This window comes from Notamacropus eugenii, chromosome 3, assembly GCF_028372415.1.
Source record: "Notamacropus eugenii isolate mMacEug1 chromosome 3, mMacEug1.pri_v2, whole genome shotgun sequence".
Classification (NCBI taxonomy): Eukaryota; Metazoa; Chordata; class Mammalia; order Diprotodontia; family Macropodidae; genus Notamacropus; species Notamacropus eugenii.
Window position 1 is genome coordinate 425822193 of NC_092874.1, and position 13329 is coordinate 425835521.

Sequence of the window (13329 nt, forward strand, 5' to 3'; positions counted from 1 at the left end):
AACATTGCATGCCCTCTTGGGGAGGGAGGGGGGAAGAAGGAGGGAGGGAGGGGGAGAAAACTTAAAACTTATGGAAGTGATTGGTGAGAACTGAAAACAAATGAATTTTTTTTAAAAGAAGTAATGGAGTCTGGGTGCACATTGAAGCATACTATTTTCACTTTATTTTTTTCGTGGTTTTTTTTCTTTTGGCCTGTTTCTTCTTTCACAACATGACTAACATGGAAATCTATTTTACTGATTGCACATATATAACCTATATCAAATTACTTACTATTTTAGGGAGGAGGGAGGGGAGGAAGGGAGGGAGAAAATTTGGAGCTCAGAATTTGTATATGAATGTTAAAATTTATCTTTACATGTGATTAGAAAAAATGCTATCAAAAGAAATAGAAAAAAATTAAAAAATTTTTAAAAATTAAAAGAAAAATGTACCATTATCAGAAAAACTGAAAAGAAGTTTTGAAAGGTATTGATGAGAATTTTGAATATTCGTCCTTGACAAGAAACCATCACCTAATGAGACAGAGGGCCTTCTAGGTCAATTAGAAACAGAAAGTTAGGGCTCAGAAAGACCCTAGAGACAATTCTAGTTCCACCTCCTCATTTACACTGGAGATAACAAACCCGGAAAACATAAAGTGACTTGCCCAAAGGTCACTAGGAGCTAGTGGTAGAACCAAGACATGAATTCAAGTCTCCTACCTCCTGTTCCTCTGCCTCATATTAACATCTAGAAACGTAAGAGCTTGGATTGGGTATAAAAAACCAGAGCTTGTGCCAGCGGTTTCTCTGGAGTTTATAAGAAGCAGTGAAGTCCTTAAGCTGACTCACTTTGCCCAAAGGTCATAGTGTCTTGGCACTTGGGGATGGAAGGAATCTTAGAGATCTTCCAATTCAACCCCGCCATTTATCAGAGGAAAAAACTGAAGCCAAAGAGCTTAAGTGACTTGTCCAAATTCCCCCAGGTAGTAAAAGACAGCCCTGGGATGTAAACCCAGATCTTCTCATTCCAAATAGCATACTCTTTCCACTTCACTGTGGTCAGTGGAGTCTGATGCCAAGGACAATGTCAACTTGTTGTAACAGGTCATTCCATGAAGTTAGCACATGCTTTTTCTCAAGCACAGCAGACGAGAAGCCAAAAGCTGGGAAGCTTTGAGATAAGAGTCTTTGAATTTCTGAGTTTATGAGAGTCAGTATACTATAATGGAGAGAACACTAGATTTGTATAAGGAAGAACTAAATTGTAATCTCCCTCAGACACTTACTGAATGACCTTGGGCAAGTGACTTAACCTCTCTGATCTGGTTTCCTTATCTATAAAATAAGAATAATAATACCAACCTCTCAGAGTTGTAGGGAGGATCAAGGAGCATAATACATGGAAAACTTTTGGCAAACGTTAAGGCACTAATAAATCTAAGCTATTATCATTTCCCCAGGGGCTACATTTTAACAAGAGAGCAAGCTGATGGGAGAGTACTCTCAACTAGTTGGAGGAAACTTGTCTTATCCTATACCACTCCACCTGATGGGAATTGATCTAATTGAAAAGATCACGGAATACTGTATGACATTATGGCTGTTGATAAAGGATAAGAATACACACATTCAGGTCATAGAACTGAGGACAGGACTTTTGATTTGACCTAGTACAATCTCCTACCAGATAAGGAATTCACTTCTGTAGCACCTCTGACAGATATATGGTCATCCAACCTATGCTGCGTATGGTAATGAGGTTCTCATTACCTCCCAAGAAAAACAGTCTCTTTCTTTTTAAATTAAATTTTGCTTTTTTCAATGACAATTTGCCTTCTTTGGCTCTCACCTCCAAGGAAGCAAGAAAAACACAATCCTTGTTATAAACATGTATATCAAAACAAATAAATTCTTTCATTGATGGTGTCAAAAGAAAAGCTTCGATCTGCATCCTGAGTTATCACCTTTCTATCTGGGAGTGGGTTATATGTTTCATCACGAGTCCTCTGGAATTATAGTTAATCAGAATTTCTGTCTTTCCAAACTGTCTGTTTTGTCATTTGTTGTGATATTGCTATTCTATAAATTGTGTTCTTAATTCTTCTCACTTCATTCTGCTTCAATTCATATAAGTCTTCCTGGATTTCTCTGAAACTGGCCCCTTCATCATTTCTTACAGCATAATAATATTCCATCACATTTGTATACCATATACCTATACTTGTTCAGTCATTACCCAATTGATGGGTACTGCCTAAATTTCTAATTCTTTGTCACCACAAAAAAGAACTAGTATAGCCTCTACTGTCCTATGGTTTTCATTGCTAGAAAGTTCTTCCTCACATTGACCTGAAATCTGCCTCCTTGTAACTTTCATGTACTGATTGCACAGTTGAATCATACAAAATGTATGTGTCTTTTCCATAAAAGCCTTTCAAATATTTAAATAGTGTGAGCAGGTCCTTGCTAGGTTTCTTCTTCAAACTAATTATATCCATCTCCTTTGAACCCAACTACATCATCCATTTCTCTTATTTGACAGACAGATCTCTCACCATCTTGGTCATCATCCTTTGGACAAGTTCTGGCTTTTCAAAATGATCAGTGTTCTATTTATTCCAAATATTTGCCCAATAAGTTTACCATCATCTCCTGGGGAGAAGAGTGGAATGGTGATATCTCTGTGAGTTGAGAGAGTCTAGAGAGTCTAGGACAGATCTTTGAGGGAAAATCACCAGTTAGGGGCTATAATATAGATGATCAGAAGCGTAAGGCTTATGCTTTCAAATCGGTAACATAAGATTTATGCTTTCAAAGCCAAACTTGTCTCTTCACTGTCCTAATGATGGGGTTCAGACTCTGGGAACCTCCTTGAACTCCCCTTGAATCTTCCCACTTAACCTGGCCTTTCATACTCAGATCTGTTGCCCAGACTGGCCTGGCCTTCCATGGTCTGTTACTTCTTGATTGCCCCACCTGCTTCCCACCCAAGCCCTGCCTGGTCTGGTATTTCCCAATTGCTTCCAGCTGTTTCCCACCCTGGATTACATCACTAGTTACCCCAGTCTCATCAAGATCCTCCTTAGACCTTCCTCCCAGACCACTAGACCACCTCTAGATCTTTCCCATGGACTTTCTGTATGTAAATTCCATCTAGCCTCCATGAAGGTGCTCAGATTCAATCCAGCTCAGATTCTGTCTAGCTGAGATTCTATCTGGCCCGCTTGTAAATACAAGCATTACAAATGCTTAGGCTCCTTAACAGTCAACCCAGTATGGCTAATTTTTCATAAACTTTGTTTTTCTTTGGCTTTAAGAAGGCTTGAGTAGAATTCATTTGAGCAGGACCCGGTATTCGTTATTGCGAGGTTCTCCAGCACCCCTGAACCTCAATACTAAGAGGTTAAAATCTAACCAGTCTTTCAAGTTTTATCTTCCCTGTGTAGTTTTCCTTGATCATCCCCAAGTCATGCCAATCTTTCCCTCCTTGAACGCCTATAGCACTGGTTGTCTGTATCACTTATGCATACTTGTGGATTGTCACTCATGTGACATTCATGTATGTCCTTGTGTCATTTCTTGTATTAGTGCTTTGTCATGTTGTTTAATTTTTTAATGTATATTGATCAAATTCCTTCACGTAGACTGAGTTTCCAAAAGAATGGGTCCTTGTCTTCTTCTGAATGAATCTGCACAGTGCCTAGCATGAGATTGGGTGCAAAGGAAATTGATAGATATATAGAAAAAAACATTTATTAAGTGCTTATTATGTACCAGGTGCTCTGCTAATTGCTTGAAATAGAAAGAAAAAGCTAGCAAGACAGTCTCTGCTTCAAGGAACTTATATTCTAGTGGGCAAAGACAACACAAAGGAGTTCTGGAAAAATAGGTCCATGTCTAGGGCAGGAAGCGGGGTGGGGGGGGGGAGAACTGAGGTGGCATGTCCTGGAGGTGACTAGGAAATTAGATGAAGGCAAATGGTTGTTAATTATATCCATATGTGTATGGATGGTAAGAAGGAAGCAGAGAGAGGAAAGTATAGAAAGGTTCATTTTGTCTTGTGGAGCTGGTTCACAAAATTGGACAGGGAAATTAAGCTAACATTTATAAACACAAAACGCTCTATTTGGCATTCAAAGCCTTTCATAACCAATCCCCTCCTACCTTTGCAGGCTTCTCACACCTTACTCTTTACCCCGTACTCTTAGATGCAGTGATACTGACCGCCAAGACACTTGGCTGCAGGTATTTTTTCTGACTGTCCTTTACGCCTGGAATGCTCCTCCTCCTTAACTCCAACTACTGATCTCCCCGGCTTCCTTTAAGTCCCAGCTAAAAGCCCACCTTCTACTGGAAGGCTTCGCTGAACCCTCTTAATGCCAATGCTTTCATTCTTTTAATTAACTCCTATTTATCCTGCAGGAATGGAGTTTTCTTTGTTTACACTTCTTTGTTGTCATACCCATTAGAGGCTAAGCTCCCTGAAGGCGGGGATTGTCCTGCTTTTTTTTGCATCCCCCTAAACCCAAAAGAGTGTGGTGCTTAATAAATGTTGATTTATTGATTAACATAGCACTTCAAGGTTGCAAAGCAGTTACATATATTATTTAATTTTATCCTCACAACAACTTTAGGAGGTAGGTACCATTATTGTCCAGTCAACAAGCATTTATTAGCTGCCTTCTGTGTGGCAGGCATCTCCTTTAAAATGCAGGAATAGAAAGAAAGGCAAAAGGCAATTTCTGCTCTCAAAGACCTCACAGTCTGATTTGGGAGATAGCATGCAAACAGCTATATACAATCAAGATATAGATGGGATAAAATCAATGTAGTCTCAGAGGGAAGACCCTAAGATTAAGGAGGACTGGGAAAGGATTCCTGCAGAAGGAGGGGCTTTAGCTGAGACCTCAAGGAGACCAGAGAAGCCAAGAGCTTGCGAATGAAGAGACATGAGGCCAATGGAAATACCCCAGTTTGGGAGATTCAGAGAAATTGTGTGAGAACCAAAAGGTAGTTAATTTCACTGGATGGGGAAGGGGAAGGTGTAAAAAGCCTGGAAAAGTAGTAAGGAGTCAACTTATTAAGGGCTTTAGGAGCCAAACTTAGGATCTTACATTTTATCCTGGAGGCAATAGGGAGCCACTAGAGTTGACTGCATTTGGGGAGAGGGTAGTGACACAGTCAGACTTGCACTTTAGGAAGATCAATTTGAAGGATGAGTAGAGGGTGAACTGGAGTGGAGAGAGACTTGAGGTAAGGAGACCAATATGCTATGCCGTAGTCCAGGGTGGTAGCAGTGTCTGAGAGAAGAGGGAGTATGGGAGAGATATTATAAAGGTAGAAACAACAAGATTTGGCAACTAACAGATATGGAGGGGATGAGAGAAAATGAATCAAAGATGATACTTAAATTTCAAGCTGAGTGACTGGAAGGACTGTGATACCCTTAACACACCAGGAAGTTAAAAAAAGAGGAGGGCTTCTGGGGAGGGAAAGATAATGAGATAATTGCCCCCATTTTACAGATTAGAAAATTGAGACATAAAGGTTAAATGACTTTGCCAAGGTTGGATGACAGAAGGGTGTGGGCCACTCTGAACCTATGATTCCCTGCTCCCTCTCACTGTGGGATGCCGTCAGGGCAGCTAGGTGGCACAGTGTTTAAATGGGAATAATAATAGCACCTACCTCCTAGGGTAATTGTGGGAATCAAATGAGATAGTAATTGTAAAGTGCTTAACACAGTCCCTGGCATCCATACTACTACTACTACTACTACTACTACTACTACTACTACTACTACTACTACTACTACTTTCCAGCCCACCTTGTCCACTTTCCTCCAGTCCTGAGAAAGTTCCAAGGAGATCTCTGAATTCTTACACCATCTCTCCTATAGGATGTAACGAACACATACATGGGTTCACATTTCCTGCTGTTCCTACTTTAAGATCCAAATTAACTTGGGAACAAATTTCCCAAAAGAACAGTAACAATCAGGATCCCAAGTCAAGTTGACAGCATTATTAAGCCCCTACTACCTACCAGTCACTATGTGAAGTGCTGGAAATACAAAGGAAGGCAAGAGCAAACCAAAATCAGTCAGTCCCTGTTCTCACTGTTACAAGTTCAGAGCTAGAAAGGACCTGAGGTCATCTATTCCAGCCCTCCCCTAGCCCATTTTAGAAAGTAAGATATTGAGGTCCAGAGACATTGGAACTTGCCCATATCACACAAGTAGAGAGGAGCAGAATGAGAATTCAAACAGTGAAATGAGAATGCGCTCCTCCAGTTTGGGGATCATTCCAATGTTGTGTCTATCCCCAGCAGCTAGAACAGTGCTAGGTGCCTAATAAATATTGTTGAACTAGTTTCATTCCAGATCTTGTGACTCCAGCTAGAACTCAGGACTTAAACTTTTCATGTCCTGACACTCTTGGGAAGTCTGGTGAAGTCCATAGACTTCCCTTCTCAGAACAATGTTTTTAAATGCTAGGTAAAACACCTAGCATCACAAAGGAAACCAATCATATTGAAATACAGTTATCCGTGTATATGTATATATGTACACATAAATACATGCATATATATACACACCCCAAAATCACAGTCCCCAGCTTAAGAGCCCCACTGCCATCTCAGCTGAGGCAGATGTCAAGGATAACACAATAGAGAAGAAGCTCACTGCTTACCTTTCTAGAGGTTTGGCTACTGAGTCTTCAGGTTCCCCTGCAGTCTAGTCATCACTTAGATTTCAGGGAAATATTGAATATAGACTCAGGTCAAGGTACAGCTTATAGTGACACATCTCAGGGACACAGAATTTGGGTGTTGCTGAGATACCTGATGGGGAAGAGTGTGTTGGGGAGAGCAGTATAACTACACTGTGAGAGAAATGTTGCTGGAATACTCTATGTGTAAGTGTTGCTAGGATACTTGTGTGTGTATATATGTGCAAGGAGTGTGTCCTGAAGAATGTGTTCCCTGGAGGGGATGCTAGGACATTAGGATGTGTGGATATACATTGTCCCAAGTGTCTTGGCTCAGTTTAAAGCTTATTGAAGTTTTTGGGACACCCTGTATAGGAGGTAGGGGGTCATAGTGATCTCTTGACCCCAATCTTTCACCATTATCCTTTTCCTGGATAAACCAGAGCAAGGGAGGATGTGATGATGAAAGTTTCCTCCTAGAGTGATGGACCCACGTACCAAGATCAATGGAGAGAGGAAGTCCTAGTCAGGCAGACTATAGATATGATCTAATCCCTTATCTTCAGAAGGATATAAAGCAGAAATGGAGGTCTATTATGGAAGAAGATCTTGAGCAAGGAGGAACTAGCCCCATTGGGGGAGGCAGGGGGAGGGTGAAAGGGCATTGCAGAGGTTGTCACTTCTTTTACACAAGTAGATGGAGGCCAGGAAGATGGGGTACAGAGGAAGGAGATGGGGTGGAGATAAGGGCGATAAAGGAGACAGGCAAGATGGGGATAAAGGAGATGGGGATAAAGGAGATGGGGACAAAAGGGAAGAAGGAGATGAGGAAGATTGGGTAAATATAAGAGGGATAGAAGGAGACCAGGAAGATGGGGTACAGATGAAGGAGGTGGGGTAGAGATAAGGGAGATAAAGGAGATAGGCAAAATGGAGAGTAAAAGGGGCATCTATGTTCCTTCATTTTTGAAGAAGATCATGACATCAGAGAAACGATGACATGACTTGCACTGGACTTTGTTTTGAGTGAGGGAGAGCTGTGCAAGGGCACCAGCCTCACTACTCCTCCAGAGTCATCTGGATCTAGTGACCAGATAGATACGTATCAGGATGACTGGATACAGCCCAAGATACCCAGACCTAGGCCTTTTCAGGTTCTCAGAGGGAGGTAACACCCATTGAGTGAATAGGCCTCCTTAAGAAGTGGTCAAGGAATGGCCCTTTTAATGAACCAAAGGAAAAATAACTAAATCAACAGAAACCGTTACTAGTGATAATCACTCTAAGGGAGATCCTGGAGACAAGGAAGCGGATTAAAGAAAAAGGAGATGGAGATGGGGACTCGGGAGACTTGGGGGGAGGGGTTCTTCCAGAAGGCACCCCAGCAGAACTAAGGCCTGGACAGGGATTCCCAGCCACTCTGGGTGCCCCCACCTCCCCTCCTCCGTGCGCTCCCCGCCCCCTGGGGTTCTCTCTCTGCTTGCAGCTCCCACAGCGGCCAGCCCACGGAGCAGCCCCTGGGGCCGCGTCCTCCCGTGCCCGGCAGGTGGCGCTCGGGGCCCACGAATGCGGGGCAGTGGCTGTCCTCCTCGTCCTCCTCCCCCGCCACGACCGAGGCCTGTCGCGGGATAAGGCAACTTTGGCCGAGTCACTCTTCGCGCCTCTGGGGCCGCGGGGCTCTGGGCCCGGCCGGGCCGGGGCTGGGGGAGGGGGCCTGGGGGGCGGGGGTGCAGCAGCCGCGGAGGCGGCGGCGGCTGCTAAATATTTCAGGTTGTTTGACTTTGTGTTTGACCTTACGAGGAGATGAGCTAATCCCGCAATATAATAGACTTTCATAGAGATATGGAAAATGGCTGCTTCGTTATCTGCGTTGCCATGGGGACCATCGGGGAGCCGGCCGCGCGGAGAGGGGGGGGGTTATTAAAGGGGCGCTCGTGGATATTGGAAAAATACAGCTTTTGTCGCCGCGTGTCAGTCACGGGCCCGCACGTAATGTCGGGTTATTAATAACTGAACACGGTCCCTTCCTGCACGAGCAGCCGCGGAGGGGGCCCTCGAGGCCAAGTGCAAGGTGGCGCCCACCCCGGGGACCCCCACCCCCCAGCCTTCTGCACGCTTGTGGTCTTGGTCCCCCAGTCGCGTCCTCCCCATCTCCCCGTCTTTCTCCTCATTCTCACTCATTCTCCCACCTGTCCAGCCCTTCGACCCTTTTATCCCCATCTTTCCTGTCTCCTTTATCTCCCTTATCCCTACCGAATCCTCCAGGCTTCTCTGTCTCTTTTATCTTTGACCCATCTTTCTTGTCTTCGATATCTCCCTTATCCCCCATCTTTCTGGTCTCTTCCTTATCCCAACCCAGTCCTCATCTCTTTCACCCCTTTCTCCCTATCTCCTTTTTCTCCATCTTGCCTTATTCCCACTCCACCCCCATCCCCTTCATCTTTTCTTTATCTGTACCCCACCTTCTCAGTCCTCCCTCTATCCCTCTTATCCCTACTCAATGCTCCTCATCTCCATCATCCCTTTTGCTCCTTTATCTCCATCTTGCCGGTCTCTTTTATCTCCCTTATCTCCACCCCAGTCTTCTCTCTCTTCTCCATCTCCTTTATCCCTACTCTATCTTCCCTGACTCCTCCACTCCATCCTGTCCACCTCCATGCTCTACATCTCCAAACATTTCTTCAATCCTCCTGGTCTTCCAACTCCCTCATTCTCAAATCCAACCCTCTTCTGTTCCATCAATCCCATTGTCTGCCTGATTCCCCTCATTCCCAAACCCAATTTTCTTAATCTCCATTCCTATCACCCTATTTTATCCTGTCCATCCCCTTTACTCCTCTCCCATTCATATCAATTTTATCCCTTTGTCCTGATATCTCATCTATCACTTCCTATTGGTAACCCTATCTAATCCCCAGACTATCTCCTAGAAGTCCCATCACCCTTATCCTGGCCTCATCACCCCCAACCTCCTCCCTGTTGCCTGAGGCACAGTCCAGAATTCTGGATGATCTGAACAAAACAGGACAGTCTCTAGAGGATTGAGGGAAGCTAGAATTGATGTGGGGTGGGAGTGGGAAATGAAGTCCCTCCAGAGAATAAAGAGAAGCAGAACTGGATGAGTCTGAGGAGAAAAGGAATCAACTGCTGGGGAGAGTGGTGGTAGAATGGGGTGCTGTCTTAGGTAACCAAGGTTGAACCTGTTCGGAACTACTCAGCGCCCTGGGGCCAAGAGCCTGGAGGTTCTAGGTAGCCAGGATCCAGGCCCTGAAGGGCCCCTCCTAACTCCAAGAAGGGCAGCAAGGAAAGGTTCCCTCTCACTCCCACTTTAGCCCAAATCATTCTACCCTTTTAGCTCCCTGAAATCTATGTCCTTAGGCACCTTAACCCTCCTCTACCACTCTACACCCTCATTCCATGCCCAGATAGGCAACCCACTCCTATTCTTCCTAAGAGTGAAAGATCATGGATTGTAACCTCCCAAAAGAGGGGACAGTCATTCCTAGAGTTTATACCCTTAGTGAACCTATCTCAAAATGAAGGGAAGAAGGTCTGACTTTTCTAGTACACTCTCCCTGTTATGCTTTTTGCCCAATACACACACAAAAATCTGCCCATCGCTCTGGGACATTGGGTAGAGATTGGGTATAAGGGAGAGGGTGTCCTATCAAGATATCTCTGGGTTTTCTTCTCTTGATTCACAGTCAAAATGTGGTTATTAAACACCTACTGTGTACTCAGCCCTGTTTTAAAAATTGGGAATACAAGCAAAGGTAAAAACAATTCCTACCTTCACGGAAGGAAATATACCTGGCAGGCCCCTCTCTGTGTCACCACCAGATACACACCCCCTCCTATGTCACTGTACACAGCCACACTTCTCAGTCTTATATACACCCTCCGCATGTATATAAGTGTGTCTCTCACACATCCCTTCTTATGCTACCCCTCCCCTAAACATTCCTTCCTCTGCTACATATAGGCATAGTGCAACTCTCTTCTTGCTACATAGTTACACACTCTTCCCAGTCATCCACCCACATACTCTTCCTGTGTCCCACACAGGGACACACACACACACACACACACACACACACACACACACCCCTAGCACACATCCCATCCCTGTGTCACACACCCTTTCCCTAATCAACAAACACTCCCTTTATCATATAAAAATACAAGCTTACTGGTTTCATACTTTCCCCCTTGTCGTCACATGCACCGTAATGACACACAACTATTTGACCCAACATGTCTCTCTCTCTCTCTACCCATTTCCTATCTCTCCCTACGCCTTTCTAACTCAGTCTCAGTCTGATCTCTCTCTCTCTCTCTCTCTCTCTCTCTCTCTCTCTCTCTCTCTCTCTCACACACACACACACACACACACACACACACACACACACACACACCAGCCACCGTTTCTTTCCTGGGGACCGTGTACTTTGCACTCTTGTCAAAGCGAGAAGGCTATTATACATAATTCCACAACTTCACAACCCAGTAGTATCTCTCACACTCAAAGAAGATGAACTCCGGCCCCACACTTTACCTAGGACACACTCCCAAATAAATACACTACATCCGTGTTTACCCCAACCCCGTCAAGCAATATGTACACCAGCTTTCCTCCCCTTTCAATCCGCCCCCTTCCATCCACTCCCCGATGCTCTCTCTCGATCGCCCATCCCTGCCGTGGCTCAATCGGGAGCTTGCATGCTAAGTTAGGCGAGACCTACATAGATTTTGCCTATCTGCCCATCAGACGCGAGGATCTGCACTAGTAAATGATGCATTCGATGCAGTGGCCGTATTTGTTGTGTGAGTTTTGAAAGGGTTCTGATAATCTGGAAGCCAGAGATAAGGAACACCATTTATTCAGCAGCACTTTGGAAACAATTTCCAACCCTGTTCAACCCCATTCTCCTGCAGCCTCCAGGAGCCGGGCAGATAACGATTGGCTATTCATTATCTTCGCCGGGAACAAAGATTAGCCGGCCGAGATGAAAAATTACCCCCGGATAGCAGCAATAAGGAGAACCTCTGTAGGCGCCCAGTCGGACCCCCCCCCCCCCAACCCTTTCTGTCTCTGAGTCTCTCTCCCTGTCTCTAGGTTTCTCTGATTCAATCTCTGGGTTTCTGTCTCTCTCTCCGTCTCCTTGTCTGTCTCTGCCAATGTTTCTCTGTTTCGATTAATTCGCTTTTTCAATTTCTGTCCCTTCTTTCTGTTCTGCTTTGCCTGCCTGCCCGTCTTTGTCAGTCTTTCTGTCCCTTTCTCTTTATGAGTCTCACTCACTCTCTGTGTTTCTCTTCGGCGTTTCTCTTCTTTCTTAACACACACTAAAAAAGTGTTGGGTCAAAAGAAACACACCAAGGCCACACGAATGTCCATCCCACCTCTCCTCCGGTAGAGGGGCGGAGATGGAGAGCCGCTAGGCCCTTCTTTCTTTGAATCTCCGACGTATCTTTCGTAGGAACTCGACGCGGAGCTCTTTGCTCCTCCCGGAATCTCCCGCCTTCCCTTCAGCCCAGACCTTGGCTCCCTCAGACACCTTCCTGGAAAATGAGGCGCATGACCTGAGAGAAGACGGTACGAAGCAGTCCCCATGCAGATTTGGCAACTTCCTATCCCTGCTTCCCCTTTAATCTACGAACCCTGAGCTCTCAGGCCCTGGCCAGGATCTGAGCTGACCTGATTTTTAAAATCTTCTCCCCACACACACCCCTCTCAAACGCGGAGAAATTAACGGGACCTCTGTCTGCGAGGTCTCCAAGACTCAGTCTGCTTGGAAAGACGAGGAAAGAATCCTAACATTAAGAGCAAAGAAAGCGAGAATTCGAATCAAAAAGCCTCTATCACTTCTTCGAAGGATGACCTTGGGCAAGCTTCTCCTCGGTTCTGGGCCTTAGTTTGCTCAACTGTAAAACGAAAGGGTTGAACCAGATAGTCTGAGGTCCCTTGAATCTGTGAGTCTGCCTCAACGTGAGGCAAGGTGCCCTATCAGGGGAAAATTCCGCTCAGCTCCCTACCTCCCCCCACATCCACACCCTGGTTCTGGTCCGGCAGAGCCGGTCCGGTCAAGGAATGAGCCTCGAGGTTCTCAGCCCGTCAGCGCGAGCTTAGTCCCTCCGCTTCAGGGGCCCGAAGTCCCGAGTCCTAAAGACTAATTAAAGCAGTTATTTTGGAAATGTGCTGGTGGCTGCAGATAAGCTTTATCGGCGGCATATCTAACACCCGCCCCCTCCCCCAACCGTATCACAAAGACAGACAGAAAATGCCAGCGAAATGGGCCTTTAAATATATTTTCCCTTAGGCTTTTGGTCACAATTTTTTAAGCCACCATTATGATGGTAATTCTTTCTCTGCTCAACTTTTCTCCTCCCCAGGGCTAGGGTTTTTATAGAGTCGTCGGTCTCATGAGTGGACGTTCACACATCATACATACACGACATGTACACATTTTATTTATATAGACGCGGATATACAGACACAGAAAGACACATACACAGGCGTACAACATATGTACGCAGACACAAAGACATAGCCATATAGACGCTGGGAACTCACCCAATATACAGACAAGCGTGTACAATATATCCAGACACATCCTTACATTACTTACATCACATG

At 44.9% G+C, this 13329-nt stretch overlaps 1 protein-coding gene across 3 annotated transcripts in view; it reads right to left on the reverse strand.

Annotated features, from left to right (window-relative positions):
* The window catches only part of LOC140497398 (uncharacterized), a 42694-nt gene that overhangs the window by 19199 nt on the left and 10166 nt on the right, over window positions 1-13329 (reverse strand). For 2 of the 3 annotated variants that reach the window (XR_011964666.1, XR_011964663.1), the window contains exon 2: window positions 5813-5878. The exons of the other annotated variant lie outside the window; for it this stretch is intronic. The gene's annotated coding sequence lies outside the window, so the exon portion shown is untranslated. The remainder of the gene's footprint in view (window positions 1-5812; window positions 5879-13329) is intronic. 3 annotated transcript variants of the gene reach the window in all.